The sequence below is a fragment of the Vombatus ursinus genome, unplaced genomic scaffold (genome assembly GCF_900497805.2).
Source record: "Vombatus ursinus unplaced genomic scaffold, bare-nosed wombat genome assembly UNPS02014779.1, whole genome shotgun sequence".
NCBI lineage: Eukaryota > Metazoa > Chordata > Mammalia > Diprotodontia > Vombatidae > Vombatus > Vombatus ursinus.
In genome coordinates, this window is record NW_020954557.1 from 26,888,616 (window position 1) to 26,913,143 (window position 24,528).

General features: G+C 37.0%; 1 pseudogene; it reads left to right on the plus strand.

Annotated features, from left to right (window-relative positions):
• The first annotated feature begins 113 nt into the window (after nt 1-113).
• LOC114045742 lies at nt 114-6,846 on the plus strand (annotated as a pseudogene).
• The last annotated feature ends 17,682 nt before the right edge of the window (nt 6,847-24,528 follow it).

A 24,528-nucleotide genomic window follows, 5' to 3' on the forward strand; every position in this document is an offset into this window, starting at 1 on the left:
CCCGACCGAAAAGCGGCCTTTGCGACAGGTCGGAACCGGTGCCGCGGAGCATTGTGGGGGCCCCCCCACAGGGGAAGAACCGGAAGCAGGGATACGCATGCGCCGCTTTAGCTTGTTGCGAGCGGGGAGGGTAGGAAATCTCTGTGCGTCACGCTGTCCTGCCACCTTAGGCCTCTGCTGGAGGTCCTACGTGAGCGACGTCTGGCGGGTATATTAAGGATGCCCCGGAAGGCGTGGCTGGGAGAGCGGAAGTTCTCAGACGTCTTCGTGGTTATCTGCGGAGAGGTAGGTGCAGATTTTCGGAGTGGCTTTTTTACTTTGTTTACGTTTGACAGCCACCGATCAATTTAACTTTTATCTCTTATTATCAGGTCAGGCAATTCTGGAGTGACCCCCTTCCTTGCGCATTGTGTAGACCAAGGCAGCCTGGCCATTTTGGGTGGAGAACCGGGCTGGGCTTCTGCTCTGCTCCGACTGTGCCCGGGCTTTCTGAGAACTCGCGAGACCCGAGACTCGTCCCGCCGGGGCCCTTGATTCCAGGTGTTGATTTGCGGGGCGAGAGGTTTGGGGCGGGGGGACCCTAATCTCTGCTTGTGTGGTGGGCCTGGGGTTCGAAAGTGTCTTGGTCTCTCTGTCTTGACGGTAGTATCTTAGGAAGTCAGATGAAAGTGGAAGAGTGGTAGTGCCACCCTCCATGATAAGGAAACGTGGCATGAGAGTCCCTAAAAACAAACAAAAAAAACCCAACCAAATCAGAAACCCAGAAAACTGTCGTTGATTTCTTAACTATATTGTTGCAGTCGGAGTCATTTGATGAGATGTTTTTGTTTTACAAAAATGTAAATTTAGGCCCAGAGAAGTGAAATGATAACAAGTGCGTGGAAGAACTCGTTTTGAAATACTGATCTCTAGACTGTGAACTCCCCCAGGATTCCTTTCACTAGACTGCCACCACTGTGGACTTCTGAATTCAATTTAACATACCTTTTAAAGTGGCCTATTATGTGCATCCAGGGATACAAAAATACACAACCTAGAGGGACCCTTGCTCTTCACGAACTTGTATTTACTAGAGGGGACCAACAGTATGATTATAAGTATGATTATAAGTAACAAGAAGTCACAAGGTATGTGACAATTGAGCAGGAGACACTAAGGGGGTTCAAAAGCCTTGTGCGTGAACCTAGCATTTGAGACATGTGCTTTGAAGGAAACTATGGATTTTATAAAGGATAGGTGAGGAATATGTCCAGATGTGTTGGACCACCTTGCACAGAAGCATTGCTGTGGAAGATGGAATGTCGTTTTGAGGAAGAACAGCTGGTGTGCCACTTTGGAAGGGCTAGTGTCTGAAGACAAGTAAAATGAAATGAATAGAGATGTAGATGGGGGATTTTAAATTCTATGCATAGAATTTTGTATTTTGTTCTTTAGGCAATAGGGAAGACTTTTGAATAGGGGAGTAATATGTGCAGATCTGTGATTGAGGAATATTTAAAAAGGACAACTTGTATTTATGGGAATAACAAATATGACATTTAGCATTAAGTGTAGTCTTTATTTTAATTCAACTTCAAAGTGTGTCCTTTTTAAAATATTTTTGGACTTGATAAATCCTGTTGTCTTGTTCTATACTTTTTATGATTTTATAAATACTTAAGGACTTAAATTGAAAAAAAATGAAAGGCAACTGTACTAAGAAATGTGTAATAGTACTGAAGTTCTTTTGCTCATATAACGTTATACACAGGAGGCAAAATAATTGTATTCCAATTAATGTAGTATGACAGTAAATTAAGCTATTACATTTACCCCAGAGATTCACTTTAATTATCTGCACTTTTTTTTTTTTTAAGGTGGGGTTTTTGTTGTATTCAGCATAGAATGGGGGCAGCTTGGTGGTGTAGTGGAGCACTGGCCCTGGAGTCAGAAGGAATTGAGTTCAAATCCGGCCTTAGACACTTGACACTTAGTAGCTGAATCACTTAACCCCATTGCCTAGCCAAAAAATCCCAAAAACATAGGATCAGAGTATTTTTCCTTAAATATATATACAAGACTTATAAGGCTTTAAAATTTCTAATGTTTTGCTCATTCCTTACCAATGTGGACCTTTGATATTATACCTATCAAATGAAAACTTCAAAATGCTCAAAATATTTATTCTACATATCTTGATAATACCAGGGAACAATATTAAATTAATTTTTTGGGAAACTTTATTGTTTTTTATTTTTGACATTTCATTGATATCTTGCTTTTACATCTGTTTCATTTTCCAGTATAATATTCCTCCCCTATCCGGGGAGCCATCTTGTATGACAAAAATTTTTAAAAAGGGGAAGCAATTCAGTAAACTATGGTACTCCCAACTCTGACAGTGTATGCTCTATGTTTTACTTCCATGGTCCCCACCTTTGCGAAGAGTATTACAACTTTATTTGCCCTTACGAACAAATTTTTGTTTTAGTCAGTATTTTGAGGTAAAACTATTCACAAAACAAAACAAAAAAAAGTTAATTGTTTTTTCTTCTTGACATCCTTACCTTTGATCTTATGTGGAACTTGATTATAAATCTATCCTTCGGAAGAAAACAATTTACTAACAGTCAAAATATTAATACTGTAGTCTCTTGTTAGGCACAAGTCTGCCAGAAAAAAATTGTATCAATTAGCATTATTCCAAATCCAAATAGTTCTAGCTTAAAGAACTTTCTAAACTGGCATAATGCTCCCCTACCTCCTGAACATCTTATTCTTAAAGGACAATTTGAGGTGACATTTATAAGAATCTTGAAGAAAAGGTCTCTGCATGTTCAAAGAGTTTAATTTTTTTCTCTCTCCAATATAACAATTTCTGATTCTGGGGTCTATGAACTTTTGTTAGTGAATTCATTTTATAAGATCTTTGAACTTGGATTGGAAAAATATTTTCATAACCTTCTAAATAAATATATCATTAGGTTTTCTTTGTAACTTTTATTTTATGTGTTCAAACATTCTAAGAAGGGTTCCATAGGCTTCACCTGACTACCAGTGGAGTCACGTACACAAAAAAAAAACTCCAATAAACAACAGGTCACTTTATCTTCTAAATACTCAGCTCCGTTCTGAACTTCTCCCAGAGTAACCAGTAGGACTTTGTGGAAGTCCTGCCCTGATCCTTTCAAAATATGAAAGAGAATTAGTTTATCTTCATTATGAAGTTTTTTTTTTCTTTTGAGTTTGGTTACCATTCATAACCCGTTTTTCCCAGGCTTTAACTTTTGTTCTTGACCTTTTACAAACTTTACCAAAGGATAAAAGTCTGAAAAAGACTTTAGGCTAGAGAAATATTTATTGATATTTGGAGTTAAACTAAAAATTTTGGAGTTAAACTAAAAAGAAGGCTTTAAAAATGCATCTACACTCTACAACTTACCCCTCTTCCCATCCTTTTAGTCATCTAGATTACAACCTCAATATTAACTTCAGTTCCAAGTAAATATAAAGAGTGAGGATGTATGTTCAAAACCCCCCCCCCCCCCCGAGACAAGAGTGTATGTGTAATCAAAAAGCTCAGAGATAATTTATTTGGACTACTAGGTAGCCTACGAGCTGGTGTTTTTGCTTAGACTCTTCAATATGTTCTTCACATTTTGTATTTAAAGTCATGTTCCTGATTTTTGGACTCCTTTCATTACTTTCCTGCTCAAAACAACTTAACTTCTTAGGACCTTAGTTTCTTCATGAAAAATTGAGAGATTTGGGCTCGATGACCTAAGATTCCCTCTCATTCTAGGTCTGTGATCCTATGAATGCCACTTTTTCCCTGTGGGCATTTAGGATTAAATATCTGCATTCTTTATTTTAGCATTTAACGATCTCTGCAATCTGACTGTAGTACAACTTTTAGCTTTATTTCATGCTTTCATCTTTTACACATTTTACACTGTGGCCAGACTAGACTACTAGCCATTTCCTGATCTATTAGTACCTACTCTTTCCTATGTCTGTTTCTGCAGACTATCCACTGGCACAAAATGAACTTCCTCCACGTAGCTAGCTGCTGAAATCTCATATATTCAGAGCTGAAAGGGACCTTGGAGGTCATCTAATCTAACCTCCTCACTTTGTACTTGAAGAAAATAGAGCCTCTGGAAACTAAATGACTTGTCCACATTCACACTGGTAGTAACTGTTAGATCGTGGACTTGGAACCAAGGTCCTTTGACCCCCAAATCTGTCATTTTTTCTGGTATCCCAGTTACTGTATTCATTAATAACAGTAGTAGCTAACATTTATATTGTCCTTGTAAGGTTTGAATATATTAACTAAGTTGATTGCCATAACTGGTGTAGTAAATATCCCTATTTCACAGATGAGGAAACTGAGGCTAAGGGGGTTAAGTGATTTGCACAGGATCCCACAAACTAGTAAGGTTCTGATTCAGAATTCAAATTCAGGCATATCTGACTCCAAGTCTAACATTATTGCACTGTCTAAGCTGCCCCTTCCCTGTTCTTCTCTTGTTCCTTTCCAAAGCCCTCAACCCTGTATGTTTGACTTATATACTTATTTTCTAAGGTTTATACTATAACATTTCTATAACTTTATCAAACACTAATATTTTGTATACATTTGATTGGAGTCTGGTATCTTATTTCATTGATACAGTTCTTTTTTTTGTTTCGTTTTTCACCTACAATCAGCCAGATAGTTTTGACAATAACCACTTTTGTAATTTATTTTAAAGTCTGAAAGTGCAATACCATTGTCATTTGTTTTTACCCCAGTGTGTCCTTTGATATTCTTTTCTGGTTTTGTTTTTTTTCCCCACAAATTTTCATGATGACTTTATCCAGTTTTTTTTTTTAATTTTTTTATCCAGTTCTTTAAGAAACCCCTTGATACTTTGGTATTGCTTTAAATGTATGCATTAATTTGAGAGTTGTCATTTTTTACTATATTAATTTAATTCATCAGTGAATATTAAATGTCCCTGTTAGTTAACTTTATTTCAGTTGTATTTTACAGTTATCCTATTTTGTTTTATGTTATTATATGCTGTTTTATGCTATTATATATTTTCCTGATTTCATTTTGTTGTCTCAGATTTTTTGATTAAAACAGTTGGATTTTTTAGATGCACTAGAAAGGAGATTGATAGGAGTCAGTTAATAAGCATTAATTGAGAGTCTGCTGTTTGTCACATGCTGGTCCCAAGTGGAAAGAGAGAGATCTCTGTTAATAGTAATGTTTCATCTTGATATTTTTGAATAATCTGTGTTATTTAGGGATTATTTGTTCTTGGTTTGAAAGAATACCCCTGGGAATTCCATCTAAGCTCTGTGTGTGTGTGTGTGTGTGTGTGTGTGTGTGTGTGTGTGTGTGTGCGCGTGTGTGTGCGTGTGTGTGCATGCATGTACGTGTGTGCGTGTGTGTGTGTTGGGGGCGGGTGGGAGTATTCTTTGATGCTTTGTCTTGTTTCTTCCTCTGAAGTTCGTCTAATTGTTAATTTCCTATTATGGCCTTTCCCTAGGCCCAGCACAGCCATGGCTCGTGGTCCCAAGAAGCACCTGAAGCGTGTGGCAGCCCCAAAGCATTGGATGCTTGATAAGTTGACAGGAGTTTTTGCTCCTAGACCCTCCACAGGCCCCCATAAGCTGCGGGAATGCCTCCCCCTCATCATTTTCCTTAGAAATAGACTCAAGTATGCCCTGACGGGAGATGAGGTAAAGAAGATCTGTATGCAGCGGTTCATCAAGATTGACGGCAAAGTCCGTACTGATATTACCTACCCTGCTGGCTTTATGGATGTCATCAGCATCGATAAGACAGGAGAGCATTTCCGTCTGGTATATGACACCAAGGGCCGTTTTGCTGTGCATCGCATCACAGCTGAAGAGGCAAAATATAAATTGTGCAAAGTGAGAAAGATCTTTGTGGCTACAAAAGGTATCCCTCATCTGGTGACCCATGATGCCCGTACTATCCGTTATCCAGATCCTCTAATCAAAGTGAATGACACCGTCCAGATTGATTTAGAGACTGGCAAGATCACCGAATTCATCAAATTTGATACTGGCAACCTATGTATGGTGACTGGTGGTGCTAACCTGGGTCGAATTGGTGTGATCACCAACAGGGAAAGGCATCCAGGCTCTTTTGATGTTGTCCATGTGAAGGATGCCAATGGCAATAGCTTTGCCACTAGGCTTTCAAATATTTTCGTTATTGGCAAAGGTAACAAGCCTTGGATTTCTCTACCCCGTGGAAAAGGTATCCGTCTCACCATTGCTGAAGAAAGAGACAAGAGATTGGCAGCCAAACAGAGCAGTGGATAAATTAAGATGGAATATGTGATCAGATAAAGCTGTTACAACGTGGAAAAAATTTCCTTTTGTCAATTTTGGTAGTTGATACTATTGTAGGTAGTCATCTGTTTCCTTTACGTTGTCTGATTTATTGAAATATAGCTCTATGGACTGGTTTTATTTAGTAGTTTACATTTTCTTGGTCAACTTTTGGTTTATTCTAGTTTAGTAAAACAGCATGTATTATTTCTACCTTTTATAATTTGGTGGCTTTTACAAGCTAGACTGAGATTAGTATTTGTGAGCGTTTTATATGCATTTGAAAAGAATACTTATTCTCTGCTTAACCTGTTCTCTCCATATAACTCATAATTCTAATGTATTTAAGTAAGTTCAGATCAGATATTTACTGTTAACCTCTTTTGGGTTTATCCTTCTGATGATGGAATGTTGACATCTATTATATTTTTGTCTTTTTTCTTATATCACTGTTATACTTTTCTTAATATAGTAGTTGTGTTTGTCTCAAATAAAATGAGAATTACTGCATTCTTGTTAATGTTTTCTGTCACAACTTTATCAAATCCTTTTTGTGCTTCTTCAGAGAGCATCTAATAACCAACCAATCAGAAAAGATGAAGTGCTTACTCTGTGCCAATAAGCACTGGGAATATAAACACAAGCAATCAGAAAAGAAAAAAACCTCTGTCCTTAAGGAGCTTACATTCTAATAGGGGAAGACAACATATAAGGGAGCTGAAAAGCTGCAGGGGGGGATGGTAGTGCTGGGAAGGGGGGAAGGCACCTATGGGGCATAAAGGTAAAGGCCAGAGAGAAGCAGATCAGGGAGGAGGAATGAAAAATGGCCGACCTAGGCCCCTTCCCAAAATGGAGGCTCTGAGAGGAATTGATCAATGAGAGAAGAGGGCTTTGTGGGAAATTGCAGAGTGTGAAGGCCACATGCATTGAGGGAAGTTTCAGGTTGAGAGGGAGGCTGAGGCCTGGGGGCAGTCTGGACACTTCCCCAAAATGGAGGCCTGGAGAGGATCTCACCAGATGATGAAGTTATCTTTATTTCATTGCAGCTTTCTTAATTTCATTTATAGTGGATATGGCAGTATCACTATGATTGAGTCTCCCCCATCTCACAACATACCAGTTGTTAGATAAAAATCTCCCATTCAGCTTATCAAGAGTTAAATTTGTATGAGTCCAAACCTGATTCTTAACCTCTTCTGCTACTTTGCCAGTACAACTGAAGGTTTCAGTAGTCTTCAGCTGATGGATATTTTTTTTTCTTTTGTTTCATGAGTTGTCATGTCCAAAGGATTAATCCCAAACTTCTTTATCGTGGAATTGAGATAGGGACTGGTGTGACTTTTTGTATGGGAACTCCCAGATAAGGAAACTGCTACCAATGCAAATACTTTGTGGTTTGGTCCAGGATACTAAGAAGTTAAATGACTTGTCTAGTCTTTCCCTGAAGCCAGTTGTCTGTCTTCTATGTTCTCTGCCTCCTATTATTTATATTGTGAGAATAATAGATTTAAAATCTTTTAATGAAAAATCTTAAGGCTACTATCATCTTTGGGGAACAGCTATCTAGGTGGCAAAGTAGATAGAGCACTGGGCTTGGAGTCAGGAAGACCTGAGTTCAGATTTGGCCTCGGACACGCTAGCTTTGTGACCTTGGACAAGTCACTTAACCCTATTTGCCTCAGTTTCCTCCTCTATAAAATGATCTGGAGAAGAAAATGGCAAATCATATCTGCCAATAAAATCCAATTGGGGTCATGATCACGAAACATTGGACATGACTAAACAACAAAACAAAAATGCAAATATTTCAAGAAGCCTCTTATTTTTTTCTCAAAATTATTTGTGGACATTGGGTGATGAGCTAATTATGGAATATAATTAAAACTTGTTAACCATGCCAACTTTTTTTTTGCCTAATATTAACAGCTGTACCTAATAAAGGCTAGAATTATGAAATACCAAAGGACAAATAGAACTTATTTGTTTACTCTCAGAATTCACAATTGAACACGTGTGCCTCTTTCATATCTGCGTCATTGAAATGACAACACTCTATTGCTGTCCCTAAAATAAATATTAATGAATTTTCTAGTTTCTGGAAATATCTTTCATATAAACGCAGGAGAAAGATTTTTTAAAAACATTTTACATGTTTTTCCTCAGTCATAACTGATGCTGCTTTATGTTATAAATGGCATGCAATCTATTTGAAAAGTTATTTAGCAGTTTTAGCTTAACTTGTCCTATTGCGGTCTAAGACTTCTCTTTTTCAGGAAAAATGTCTATGTTTTCTTTAAGTTGATTCTCATATAGCATGAACTCAAGGCCCTTCATTATGGTTGTCTGCTGTACACTTGGTCAATGGCCATTTATTAAGGGCTTTCCAAATGCCAGGTACTGTGCCAAGTGATACAATGAAAAGATAGTTCCTGCTCTTGAGCTCACTCTAATGAGAGAGACATGCAAACAACTATAAAAACCATTAAGAAAGGCTTTAGCCTACCAGCATTAAGATCAGGAGGGCTTCTTGTACAAGATAGGATTTTAGCTGGGACTTGAAGGAAGCTAGGGTAATCCAGGAGATGGAGGTGAGTACTGGCCCTCTAGGCATGTCTTCTGTTATCCCCTTCAGTTCTGGAGCTCTTTTGTAGGGTCCCAAATATAAGTTAGATGGGACCTTAGATGTTATCTAGTTCAAACCCCACATTTTTACAGATGAGGAAACTCAGTCCCAAAGAGACCCGAGTAACTTGCCCACAATTAAATGGGCTGTCACAGATAGGATTTGAGCCTAGGTCTTTTGAATCCCAATCTAGCACTCATTTTTTTAGCACCACAATCGTCTCCAGAAAGATCACTGATCCCTGGGTTAAATAATGCACATTCATGTTAGGTGTCAACAAGGAACCCTAAAGAGAAGAGGAGGTACCCAGAGAGACCTGTACTTAGCCTGACCTGAAGTCATTTTATTGTCTTGTGACTTGAGGTGAGGAAGTCGAAGAAGTTGCAGAGTCTCAAGATCTTGTAAAGAAAGGTTTGAGGGAACACTTTTTTAAGATTAAATCATATTATACATGCTTGGAGAAAGCTTCCCAGGGAAGCATTAAGCTACACTATTAAATAATCAAATTTTACTGAGATATTTCCAAGCTACTTGCTTTCCTCAGAAACCTGAGGTTGGACTTTAAGGTGATGTGGTTATCTGGTCATAATCTGACAAGTTGACTATTTTCTTTGTATACAGAAGATGAAAGCAGGAACACATAATAGGATGAATAGGATAAGGAAAAAGTTCTGTAAAAATAAGAAGATTAAAGCCCAGGGTTTTCAATAAATACTAAGGATAATAGAACTTTTTGCTTTTTAGTTATGTTGGGGGCAAAAGAAAAATCAAGAAAAGGATAGGATTATTGCCTGTCATGGATGGGACCAGTGATGCAGTGATACTGAGTGATGGAGAGAAGAGATGTATCCACTCAATTTATACTTTACTCCTCTTTACAGAGGAAGTTGATTGTCAGACTGGGAAAGACAAAATTAGTGATAGGGAAAGGAAACCTATTATAAGTGAGTAAATTGTGACAGGGGTACAAAGATGCTTAAAAGGACTTCAAGTCACCAGACTGACATATTATAGCCCAGAGTTCCGAGAAATTGTTGAACTATCACCAGTGATGTATGAGGAAGTACTAAAGTATATTTATTACATGCAGAAAGTACCAAAGACTGGAAGTAGGCAAATATTGTTCTTATTTTCAGGAAGGAAAAGAAAGTATTTCAAACTTTCAGCTAGTGAACTTGATAGAATTTCTGTCCAAGGAATGATTTGAGATTACACAGGAGAGGTGATTACTATAAGCTTGTAAAAACATGTTATATCACATTGAGGAGGTAGTCAGGTATTGTGGACAGAGACCTGGGAGTTAGAATCAGAGAAACGTGGTTTAAATTATTATTTATAATTTAACCTTGAAAAAGTCACATCCATAAAAAAGAAAAGAAAAAGTCACATCCTCTGTGGGTCTGTTTCCTTGTCCACAAAATGAGAGTTACCTAATTGGCCACTGAGGTCCCTTCTAGTTCTAAGGATGTGATCTTGTGAATGGTAGTAAATCTTCTCTCTCTTTCACTTTAAGCTAAATGATGTTGTAGATATTGTAGAAAGAATTCATGCTTTGGGTAAGGGTTGGAATAGACTAATCCAGAATTGCATTTCAACTTTAGAATTTTTTGATTCTATGAACTACTTCTCCTGCCCTTGACCTCACCTGCTCCCTCCTTTCTCCCACCTCTGACCCCCACCAGTTTTGATGTGTAGGTCTTGACATGCTAAACCTCTACTCATATGCTGCCATCATAGCTGCTGCCACCCTTAGTCTTCAGCCACAGTACTGAGTTGCAGTCATCTGTTATCTGGTCTCTTCTGGCTTGGTTCATCAGGAAATTTCTTGGCATCACCAGCCTGGCCTAACTTAGCCAATTTGACTCATTTGGGGCAGCTATTGTTGCCTGTCTCTGGAATCGATGACATTATGACTGCAAGAGGAAAATAGGGTGATACAGGACTCATAGTTAACTTTAGAAAAGTGGAACTGTATGTAGACCCCTTTACACATGGAATTGTTCTCCCTACTCCATTAAGTTCCCCTCAGATCTTGGAAAATGAACTTTCTGATGAGGTTTCTGGCTGCTTGAGCTGTCTATTGGACTATACCTTATGTGTTTTAGAAGAACTTCTTGACTCTATTACTATGCTTATTTCATCACTGAATTCCAGCAAATGTTCATTGATCTTCCACTGAGGATCTTCAGTCAGTAGCTCTGGCAAGGTGGTGGTTCTGTCTGCAGCTATGTGAGTTCCTTGAAGATTGTTAGCTCACAACTTGGATTCAAGTGAGGCTGTATTCATTGAAGGCATACGATATTTCAGTCAAATTTATCTCGGTGGTAGTGACTGATATTTTTACCTACCTTAACCTGTCGTTTGTCAGCTCATCAGAAAATTATCATTTACATCCTACGTATAAGGCACAATGCCAGGCATGGGAGAAATGAAGATTAAAAACAATGCAGTCCCTTCTCTTAAGGAGCTTACAATCTGTAGCTTGAGATAGGCCAAAGGGGATAGTGTTATAGATAAGAAAAGAAGTAGAACTACATCTCCTGGAATGTAAAATGTGTGGAGGGCATATAATATTTTTACCCATTATTACTGTTGGAAAATCTGCTGGAGATCTAGTGTTGGATATGACCAGCTTGGTGCCTGTAATAACATAATGCGCTACTTTGGCTTTAAATGCTCGATCAGCATGTCAATCAATGACCTTTTAGTACATATACTTTCCGTTATGCTAATAATTCCTGGTAGTTCATTGCCAGCCCCATACTTCTCTCATCTCCCTTTTGGCTTCATTGGGATGGCAAACTACAGGGGAATATGAAGGAAAAGATGATCTTGGATAAGTAGATGTCAAGTTATAAATATTACAGATCACCAGTATGATAGTAATTTAACTAAACAGTATATGGCACTGTTAAATTTTCTAATAAAGTCTTTAAAATAATGCTGTTCTGAAATTATTTTAGGTTAAAACTGCTAAATGCTCCTTTATCATGAAATTATATTTACATGACAAATCATAAATAAAAAAGATTTCAAGATGACCACAGAAAGAGCCTACTCTTCTGGAGATAAGTGTAGTTTTGATAAATATAAATGTAAATCGTTTTTTGGGCAGATAGGTGGCACAGTGGATAAAAGTGCCAGGCCTGGACAGGAAGACTCATCTTCATGAGTTCAAATCTGGCCTCAGACATTTACTAGCTGTGTGGCCCTGGGCAAGTCACTTAACCTTGTCTGCCTGAGTTCCTCATCTGTTGTTGTTCATCCATCATTCTCAAAGAGGACTAATGACATCACGAGGATGATGTCTTGACTTGTATATGAACTGGATTTCAGTGAAGCAGAGCTGTGCAGTCATCAGCCTCATTCTTTTTCAGAATCATCAAAGTCCAGTGGCAAGACAAAGGTCAAGACAACTGATGATGGCCCAGGATACAGTAGGTGACCTTGGCCTTTCAGAATTAATGTCTTTGTCAGAGCTCAATTTGTCTGAGGTCATGCCCATTCAATGACTAAGGTCTAGGTAAGAATTGAGAAAAAAGATGGCTAAATTTACCCTCACAAAGATATTAATCTGGCAAAGACCCTCAGAGTTTCTGGCAGGAACAGAAAACATTTGCCATTTATATTCATTCTAAGCCATCAAAACAATAAGCCAGAGAGCCTCGGGTTGGAGGCCATTATTGGCCATTCAGTGAAAACCAGAGTGATTTGGGTTTAAAGGTGTAGCCAAGTATCTCCATTTAAAACACAATGGACTTTTTTTTTTTTTTTTAGGCAATTGGGGTTAAGTGACTTGCTCAGGGTCACACAGCTAGTAAGTGTCAAGTGTCCGGTCCGAGGCTGAGTTTGAACTCAAGTCCTCCTGACTTCAGGGCCGGTGCTCTACCCACTGCGCCACCTAGTTGCCCCTTACAAAGGACTTTTTAAAAGTCTCTTTTTTCAGAGCTATATTTCAAGAAATCATAATGAAAACTGTGTAGGACAAAAAAGCAAATTGTCCCAGCTTTTTGAAAGGAGAAGAAAGAGGGGGAGGAGAAGGAGAAGAAAGAGGAGAAGGAGGAGGAGGAGAAGAAGAAGGAGAAGCAGCAGAAGAAGCATAAACAGAAGAAGAAGGAGAAATAATAGCATCCCACAATTTCTGCTTGAATTGACAGATTGAGTTCCCAAGGGCAGCTACTACTAATCTCAGATAAAATGGCAAAGACAGTTAATAACAAAATGTTCTAGTGAAAAATTCCTTGGAGTTGAAATCAAGCAGAGCTACTGATGGAAAATGAAGAGTTATGATGCACTACCATGACTAACTCCTAGGATTCCTTTTTGCTGTGCCCTTTTCATGGCTCTGTCTTAAACACTGTCATAATAAGGCCAGGATGCAACTCACTTGCCAGTGTGAAACAGCAAAATACTTTCAGGTTTGTCACTGTCAGTGGCCGTGGTGCTGACCCCCTCTCAGATAACATATATGTAAATCAGTTGGTACAGGCCTCCAGTACCTAATGGGTCAGTGGCTCCTGTTGCTTATGTTATGTCTCACCAGGCCAAAAATAGATATAGATAACCTATAATGATACAATTATTATAAGTCAAACATAGATTTTAGCAAAAACAAAACAAAAAAAAAGCTAAAACTTGCCAAATTTGTGGGGGAAAGTACGGTTTTTTTTGAATATAGTAAAAAAGTATTACAATATTACACCATGAGTGGCATTGAGAAGCAGCATGGTGTAGTGGATAGAGGGCTAGCACTGGAGTGAGAAGACTGGGTTCAAGTCCTACTTCTAAAACATACTGACAGAGTGACCTTGGATAAATAATTTAATCTCTTGGTGTCCCAGGCAATTGACTAAGACTACAAGCTGCAGAACAGTTGTTGGACTGCATTGATAGAAGCTAAATCTTCATTGACATCTTCCTCCACTGATTAAATAACAGATTTGGACCTCCAAAATGTAGCAGTGTATGTGGCAATTAATGAAGACAGCTAGGTTAACATCTCTGAGATGAGATTTGGGAGCTTCCCCAAAACCTGAATCAGTAAAGAAAAGTTATTCAAACAAAATTTAGTCTACATTTAGTGCTAGCTAGTGTATGAACATTTCTCAAAATAGCCATTCTTCTGTGATGTGTGTAGTACTGTGTGTGGCAAAAGGCAGAGGTGAATGGTCAAGTAAGTTAATTCATGGAATAATACTGGCATGGCACAGTTGTGATTTAATGAGATTTTCTTTCAAATTCCCAACATGCTTCTTGTAGCCCTACTTACTTAAATTCTGGAGAAGAAAATCTGAAGCGCATATGATATGCCTATGTTTCCCTGGGGATTCTGCACAAGCTCCACAGTGAGACTTCATAATGTACTGGAATAAGGTCATAGAGTCCCTTAAATGGGAAGCCTGAGCAGTCCTTATTCTCCATGACTGACAGAAGTCAATAACCTGTCACTAGGAACCTCGTCTATAAAAGGAGCTGGAGAAGGAAATGGCAAATCACTCCAGTGTCTTTGCCAAGAAAACCCCAAAAGGGATCACAGAGTTGGACGTGACCAAAACACTGAGACGCAACAAAAATAATTTTTACATTTAAAATCAGAGTTATTGAGAAACAATTTCAGCACATCTTAAGAATAAGAATCCCAAACATACCTTGTGGTTAGCAAAAATGTAGAAAATAGTGGAGATGCTGCCCCTTGGTTCAGGTCCTTTCCTCAAATTGCTGTGGATCTATTACCCCCAGTTTGAGTGTGCAGTAGAGCTGCCCGTTAATACTAGTTTTTGCACCTTGCACAAGTTTAGATACCTCCAGGCTGGATCTGAGACCTTTTTTTGACCTGGTGCACAGCTTCTCCCTTCGTTTGAATGCTTGCTGGTGCTCCCTGTTCCCAGGATCTAAAGGATTCTCTGTCTGTCTCCTTCTGTCAAACTGGGCTGGAAAAAGAGTCTTACTTATTTTTTCTTAGATTTTCTGATCAGCACCTAGGTCTGAGACCACTAAGACAACTCCAAAAGAAAACATTCCAGGGGAAGAATCATCCCTGGGGGTAAAAGATAAGACTCAGAGGGCCTGACTTTTGCTACTTCACTGGGAGAAAGATACTCAAAGCTAGAAAAAGAAGTGGGAAAGGAAGAGAGTGAGGTGAGGCAATTAACTAAACCTCTGATTTACTAAACCACTGCTTTCTAAAGTGTAGGTCATTACCCCACATAGGATGGTGAAAAATTTGGCAACAGTAAAAGGTTTCTGAATGTATAATGACCAAAATTTAGTAAAAATCAAAGGTGTAATGAATCCAGGGTGTTTCTGGCAGCGTATTGCACAACTTCATTGCAGCCTTGGTTCTGAACAAAAGCATGCACACCATGCACTGCGCGTTCTGTCATGCCACACAACACCAGTGAATACTGCCGAAACTCAAAAACGGGTCATGAGTGGAAAAAATTTGAGAAGCCCTGTCTGAACAATTGATCAGGACAGTTAACTTGCCGTCACCCACAAATGTACCAGTTCCAGATTCATGAACTCTGAAATTCTCTTAGCTGATCCCTATCTGTTTTCATTCCATTTTCCCCTATGCCTTGCAACTTCAAACTCTGTTCTTCATCTTTATTGTGATCTCTAATTTCTTGACTCTTGTTTTATTTCCTAGGCTATCAGCTCTGCATTAGCTAGACTTTCCTCTCTTTCCTATCTTGACCCTTTGGTGAATCAGTTCAACTCTACACTTTTTCTCTTGAATCTCTTTCCCCTTTAAAGTATTACTAATCTTGCCTGGCCAAACCTTTAACTTTGGGACACTCTCACCATTTTCTCCTACACAGGTGTTACTGAATGACGCTGGAGATAAAACAAACAAACAAACAAACAAAAAAACTATGTTGATAGGGTCCACTACAAATTTATTTTGTAAATAATCTCAATTGGGTCCTTAGTATGACAAAGCAATCCTTAATTAACTCACTATTCCATTTATCACAGCAGCTCTTCTAAACATTTTTATCCCTCCTTTTACCTTCTTTTGCTCCTCTCTTTTCCCATCCTCTCAACTGAGAACCTTGCCTCCTATTTTACCAAAAAAATGAGGCCATTCATCCAGAGCTCCCACAACTCTGGTCCTCATTTCCCATCACCCAGATGTTTTCTGCATCTCCTCCTTCTCCCATCTTTCATGAAGTGGTTCTCCTTACAAGGCAAGCCCACTGCATGTGCAAATTATCCCATTCTAACCTGTTATTTCGAGCAGATTGCCCCTTCCATCATTCTAACCCTTTCACTTATCTTCAGTCTCTTCTTATCTACTGGCTGTTTCCCTACTGCCTACAAACATACCCATGTCTCCCTCATTCTCTGCACAAACTTACTTCAGCCATTCATCTCTGTTAGCTATTGTCCCATATTTCTTCTCCCTTTTGGGACTAAACTCTTTGAGAAGACCATTTACAATAGGTACCTTCCTTTCATTTCCACTCACTCTCTTCTTATCTCTCTGCAGTCTAGCTTGCCTTTTTTTTTTTTTTTTGGTATCCCGGTGCTTAGCACAGTTCCTGTGACATAGAAGACACTTAAATGTTTATTGAATCATTGGTGTATTTTATAGATTTGTTGGGAGATTTTTTTGGGGGGGGGAGTTCTCGGTACTTTTTCCTGCTCCTCTGCTATCTTTGCTCTGCCTATCTCCTTATTTTAAAATCAAGTTCTGGGAATTACCATTCTACCAGTAACACAATTAATGTTTATTTCAAATGGACTAAAAATAAACAACTCATCTGTATGCTCTAAAGCCATGAACTTATTATACCATTCACTCATGAAACATTTATCTTTTTCTCTGGAGTCAGGTCCCAGAATTATTAAAGAGATTATAAAAGAGAAATCCTCCTTTTTCTTACCAAGTATGTGGTCAAAGGATCTTCTTTAAGAAGTGTTTAGAAGGGGGCACCTAGGTGGCTAGTGGATAGAGCTCTGGCCTTGGAGTCAGGAAGACCTGAGTTCAAATCTGACCTGACACTTGACACTTACTAGTTGAGTGACCCTGGGCAAGTCACTTAACCCCAATTACCTCACCCAAAAAAGCAAAAAAGAAGAAGTGTTTAGAAGAACAATGATATAATGAATATATAGGGGAAAATAGAGAGCATAGAAAAAAGTCCTAATTACTAGAGGTTAAATAAAGACCAGTCCTATTCACAGCACTCAAAGTAGAAAAATGACCTTTTAAAAAGAGAAATAGGTTGGATTTCCGCCCCCACCCCCAATATTCCAGACCTTCTAGTTCCTGCTGCTGGCCAGCTATAGTTTTGTTCCTATTCTACTCATTGGAATTCAGGCAAGGTTTAATGGAAAGCAGTGCTGAAAGGTGGGTATGTTTGTTGTTTACTACATTATTGGATGAGGAGTACAGGTAAGAGATGTGAGCACCTTTTATAATGGAAAATCCCTAATTTTGATAGTTTTATAGTTCTAAGGCAGTATGTTGTTTTTATATATTTCCATGATTTCCAGTATTTTTTCTTTTAATTTTATATGCAATATTAAAATTATACTTCCTTAATGATTATACTTTTTCTCGTCATGGTGAATTATCACATTATGATACTGGCAAATATGATGAAATGATCTTAACCTAAACTAAGGTTTTTTCTAAAAATTTCTTATTGCTCATAGACTTCTGTAAGTTTAAATCATCTTTGAACAACAACTTACAAAAGTGGAATCTTAAAAAAATTCTTAAAATGACTGCGACACAAAAACGAAGGGGAATAAAAAATTAGTTGAATGATACACAGTTGGAATTGCCCATTCCCGCAAATGCACTTAGATTCACCTACAAGACCTCTAGAGCTTAGTTCTTGCCATTTAAAATATAACCACCAGATGTCACAATTGGCATACTCTGAAACCATGGTTACTGCTTCCTTCATTTGAGTAAAAGCCACTGGAAGTCCTTTTGTACTTTTATGGGTTAGGTTTTCTAAATAAATAAAATTACATTTTAGAAAGTAAGCAATAGATACCCTTTTAACCCTACCCTTAGGAATTTCATGTTGCCTAGTATATTCCACTTCATCCTTCCGTAGCATTTCTGTAGTCTAATCCCAGACTACCTGTATAGCAAGATAGACAATAACAATATTACACAGATAATCAATATGTACTAACATAATAATGATTATTCTGTTAGAGATTTAAAAGAATTATCAATATTTTTATAACATGAGGCTTTCTTTGCTATTTATTCTTGTCAAATAATTTTAAATGGAACAAGAAAAATCAAGTTTTAAACACTGTAGTTGATCATGCTTGTCAAATTTGAGATAATGCTATGTCCTATTTTCATGTCATCACTGTGTTTTCTTATTTGTTAATACTAATTTACAATTCACACCCACACTGAGACGCAGTGGGATTATTGTGTTTGAGTTTATTAGCACTTATTAATAACATGATGGGATGTTATTATAAAAAGTGAAATCACTTCATTTGTAATTTAGTTTTTGCAGATTGTTATAGGATTTAAAAAATAGAGATTAGAAAAGCCATTTTTATTTTAGAATCTTCTGACATTTTTCTTTTGTTTTGAGCTTGTTTTGCTATGAGTATATTTTCCTTATAAATTGGAGTGTCTTCACTAAATCAGTGGTTTTTAATATTTTCTTTTTTCTATTCTTTATTTTTTAAAACATATATAAAAGAGACCAGATTCAAACATTTCTAAGTTAAGAGGATCTGAGCTAATAAAATATTCAGGAAAGCTACAGTATAAGGAAAGGACTTCATTAATATAGAACCATAGAATATTATCTGGGAAGGGGCCAGCTCCTTCATTTCATAAGTAAGAAAAATAAAGGCTAGGGAGAATAAGTCACTTACAAGATCACATAGCTAGTCAGTGTTAGGGCCTGGAATGGAACTCAATTCTCTTGATTGAGTTCTCTTTCATTTTTCACCCACCATGCTTGCCTCCTTACTAGTGTCTCTTTTATGAGGATTTTCATTTATGTTATATAGGCTTGTATTTTAGATTGCTCTCACTTTGTTCCAAGTATATAGTACAGTAGTATACTGTAGTTACTTGTAGAATGTACAAGGTGCATTTTTTTTTTCTTTATAGTCTGGAAAGGTGATGTACTTCCTTGTTGGCTGAGGGCAGGACAGAAGTTCTGATTTGATTATGCTATTGACTTGGTGTATATGCCTGGACAAGTGTTGGAGTAAAAAATGCTGAAAATTTGTGAAGGAAAGCTAATAAAAGAAAAGATTAGGATTGCGCTATTTTTTAAAAAATAGCAAACTTAGGGCATATAGTCCAAGTGGGCAATCTATGGGCAAGTAAGAATTTTCATAAAAATTAGAAGTCTGGACAACTCTACTGGCTATTGCTTTTATTTATATTAAGCATAGCATTCTTGTTGATTCTGTAGGATGAAATGAAACAATATTTGTAAAAGTGTTTACTTATCACAATGCCAAGTTATATAATGAATACTCTATAAATGCTTATAAATAAATGCTTACTTTCCCCCTTTCTAACACCATGAATTTTGGGAAGGAGTCCTAAAATTTGTGCAAGCTGATAATTGTTTCAGTGGTAGAGTAGTTAAACAATTTGACACTTCAAGATTAGACTAATCATTAACTATATTCTGTTATGGTGAAAAACTGCTAGATCATTTATTCATTCAGCAATCATTTACTAAATTCAAGGCACTGGATTTACAAGACAAAAACAAAGGTAGCTCCTGCCATCAAGTAGCTTATATGCCTAATTTAAGAAAGTTATGAAAATAGTAGTTGAAAGAAATAGCATTTGACATCCCAGAAGTTTGGGGGCTTGATTTCAAAATGTGAAAGCATGTATTGTTTTAATTTTTAAAATTTTAACAAATATATATTTCTCAATCTGAATGAAAAAATCAACCAGAAAATTAAAAACTTTTTTTTTTTGAGGGGAGGTGTGCATGATATCATAAATATTGGAAACTCACTGGTGAGGAAACTCCCTCTAATAATTGCCAGTGGATAGAGAGGGCTTAAGTGACTTGTACAGGATCACACGGCCTATATCAGTGATGGTACTTGAAGTGAGGTCTTGCTAAGATCCTGAGGCAGCCTTTCTTTCTATCTACTATGCCATACTGCCTCTCAGATATAATTTAGGTTTCAAAAATGTTGAGTTCATAAGAAATTATAAACTGAAGACTTTTCCTGAGATTTTTGGAAGGTTAGTATATCTACCTCTCATAAAGAATCAGGAGACATATGAATGACTGAGATAGGCATATGATAAAGTAAGATATAGTAAAACTTAGATAAACTAAGGTGAAGCAATTATCAATTATCAAAGTAATTATCAATGTATCAAATAGATTTTAGGTATATACTTGATAATTGCTTTGGATTTATTGTTACAGGGAGCTCATTTTGTTTGAGAATAGTTAAGAAATCTAGTCACTTCTCTTTTTAGAGACAGTTGAAACTAGGGAACAAAGATAGTGGGGTCAACTTTTGTAGGGAAAATAGGTGGTCCTTTGTGATCATCAAAAATGGGGGGAAATACATCTCAGCAATTCATTAGCATCCTGATTATGAGAGGAAGAAAAATTATGTGAATGCCATAAAAGTTGGGAATAGATTGACATGTCATTTCTTATCAATATCATCTAAGAACATTATTTATAAATGAGATTATATTTCTAGAGATTTATCAGTATTTAATTAACATCTTTCTTATTAATTAACATTTTACTAATGTAAGTGACTTCTTAAACAATATAAAAATAAGATTTAATGACTAAACAATTTTATTTGTAGTTTATGCTTGTTAGGCCCCAATTTATTAATTTTCTTCACTGGGATTGATTTATCTTTGGCATCCTGATATAACAAGATAGGTAATTCCTACTGTGGTTGTACATATGCCAGAGAGCACAGTAGAAAGAAGAATGATAATTTTATTGATATTGCAAAACCCTGCACTATATAGAAGTCTTTATAGAAACAAAGAACAGACGTGGAAAGACCAGTTACAGCCCATCCTCTTGTCAGTGATGAAGGAATCACTGAATAAAGAGAGTGGTCTAAGCAGCAGTTTATAGTAGAAATTGAATTTGAACTATACTAGTACATAATAACCTTATTTTATTAATTTTTTTATTGTGGAAATCTCACAAAGTTGCCTGAACACAATGATGTTTTAGCAACCTGTTCTTTCATGTAAGTAATCCAAATAAATTAAAATAATATATTTACTGCTTTTCTGGACCATTTATTGCCTTAGAAAAGAATTCTTTAGTAAGATTTTCATGATTATATAATATATACATGTATATAATTTTTCATGTTATATAATTTATATAATATATACACACATATATACATATATAATTAATATAATGGTCAGCCATTGGTATAATTCCTTTAAACTCACTTTTCTTATTTAATTCCATATTAAAACTGGTAGAGTAGTGCTGGAGGTCAGGGAGCATAGTTAATTTTATTTACTCTGGATTCTCCTGAATGCATGTTCTCCAGGATGTTGGGGCATCTATATATTAAATCAACTGGGTGCAGTTTTGTAGTCAGAACAACCATTCTCGACTTGGGAAATAATTCTAGGATCATATGGTGGGAACTTGAGGCCGGGAAAAGAACACTTGTGACTGATTTTGCTTCTTGGACCTTAGGACCTTCTTGAGGGCCAAAAGACCTTTGAATAGAAGCATGTGAATGGAATCGTTCAATAAGATATCTGTATTATATTAGCAATTCTTAAACTAAATGCTCAAGTTAGAATAAACAAGCTTTACATGTTTGTCTTATTTTTCCCTAAAATTGAATTTTTTTTCTATCCTAAAGGAACTCCAGATATGTAAAATTGAAGGCTGAATTTGGAGTATTTTTAAAAAGAACAATACCTACATAATCCAAGAGATGGCACTCAACATCTTTTTAAAAATTAAAATCATAGTAATTCTACTAATGTGCTTTCCTTATTTTAATAACATCAGCACTGCAGTAATCATTAAAAGAATGAAAACTGTGCTGAAATTGTAAACACGAATATTTCACGGATTCTGTGTGCTTTAAAAAGATTCCTTGGAGTACTTTACAAGGCAAACTGACGAGTTTTTTTTTTTTTTTCTTAACTTTCTGTTATTGCATTACTATCAGGGTATGATTTCCTCCTAAATTATTTATGCAGCAGTAGGATTAAAAAATAACATATCATTGAATGTTGAATTCTGAGGTGCTTATGTTAAAGCAGACTTCATGGTAACACCCAGAAGCTATGTAATAATATCTACATTTTAAGAGAAATTTATAGTTTATAAAGCACTTTCACATATTTTTAGTTGATTATCATAACAATCCTGTGAGAAAGGCAGGAGAGATATTATTATTTCCAGTTTACAGATGAGGAATTCTTAGAGATGTTAAGGGATTTTTACTAATGTCACGCAGCTTGTGAGTGGAAGAGTTTGGACTCAAGTTTTCTTTCCATTACACCATATTTTCTTCCCTTATAGAAACCATACCTGAAACTTTCTTATTTAATGGGAAATTCATTTAATAAGGAACAATTTCTATGAGGATAGGATATTTCATATAGGGTGGAGTTGGGAGATAAGACAATGACTTTTGTGAGAGGCTTATCACCTATGTTACATCAGACTTTTACTATGCTGTGTTACATTTCAGGTGATGCTAGAGGAAGAATGCCAAGTAATATAAAAGATGCACAGTTGTACTTTAACAATGATCATTAAAAAACCCTCTGTTCTTCATTGCTGAGTCCTACTCTTTGATAATGACCTGTACTCACAGTCCTATCCTGTGATTTGGGCCTCATCCCCTCCGGGGGAAAGTATTTTGGGGTCAACAGCTCACTTATCAGACATGTAAGTTCCAAATAGCTCATGGTAATAGTACAGGTATGTGGTTCCATCTATTTTCCTTGGTAAGCTAGATTTGGGATATTAGCACTGTCCAGATTCATCCCTCTTCTCTCAGGCAATCTGGGTTCAGAACTCCCCATTCCTGAGGCCAAATAATTCCTTCTCTGGGAACTCCTTGGCCACCTTGCCCAGCCACTGCCATTGCCTGAGGGATGTAGTTCCAGGGACTATCTTTTTAAGAGGCTCCAACCCTAACTCTGTAGATGCCATTAATGAGTCTAGTGACACAGTGCTACTCTCAGATCTCTTAGCTGTTTTTTTCAGTGTTCACTTCACTCCAATTTTCTCTGTTTCTTTTGTGGTACATTTGCCAAGTCTGAAGTCTCCAACGTCACCTACTTGGGCCTTTTTATGCTCTTGTGTGAATAGGAAGTCAGTCAACATGGTCTGACTGGAACACTTGGTGGTTCAGTGGATAAAGAATCAGTCCTGGAGTCAGGAAGATCTGAATTCAAATCCACCCTCACACACTAAATAACTATGTGATGCTAGGCAAGTCACTTAACCCTGTTTGCCTCAGTTTCCTCATATGCAAAATGAACTTGAGAAAGAAATGGCAATCCACTCCAGTATCTTTGCCAAGAAAACCCCAAACAAGGTCATGAAGATTTGAACATGACTGAATAACAACAACAAAACAAATATGGGGGTCAGGTGCTATGGCTGGATCATACACAAAATCAAAAAGACACAGTCAAAGTTCCAAACAAAGGACTTATCTTCTAACCTCATCAAGTTGATCTGACTCTTAATCAACACTTTACATAAAGAAGGCTTTTCCTAACAATTAGAACTGTCCACAAAAAGACTAGATTAACTCATCATCTTTATATCCTTCCCCAACACTATCTTGGACTATATTTGTCAGTCAATCGGCCCTGATAGACTTTTGGATACCAGACCTATATAACACTTCCTAGCCATCTTCTTACCATTCTGCCTATACTCTTGCCATCCCTAGCTCTGAGAGGGAAACTTTCATCTCTTCTTTCCAGAAATTAAGACTCCATGGAACTTCTGCTATTTCTATATCATGTTACATGTGTTTCTCTTTATGTGTTGTCTTCTCCCATTAGAGTATGAGTTTCATGAGGACAGGAACTGTTTTGTTTGCTTTGATTTGTGTCCTCACTGTTTCTCACACAGTGCTTGGCACTTAGTAAGAACTATATAAATGTTAGCTATTATTATTATTATTATCATTAGTAATAGTAGTAAGAGCTTAGTAGATGTTCTCTATCTCTGTCTTGATTTCTCTTTGTCTTTCTAATGAGTGAGATTGCTATCACTAGAAATTTTCATTCAGACACTGGATCACCATCTCTAAAATATACTGGACAGATTCCTGTAATGGTTAGGAGGCCGGTCTTATAGAATTTCTATGCTTCCTTCTAATTCTATGGTTCTCTTATAAGCATGGGTATTTAGGGAATTTTGGGAAATTGGGAATTTTAGGGAAATTTGGCTTGATAAGTATAAGTGCTACTTTCAGTTATTTTGTAGTGGATTATATACTTCAACATGAAGCTTTCCTTTCTCTAGTGTCCACTTGGATTACACACCTTTGACATTAGGCATCAGTCAGGAGGAACTGGATAGGTTGGAATTTAAATC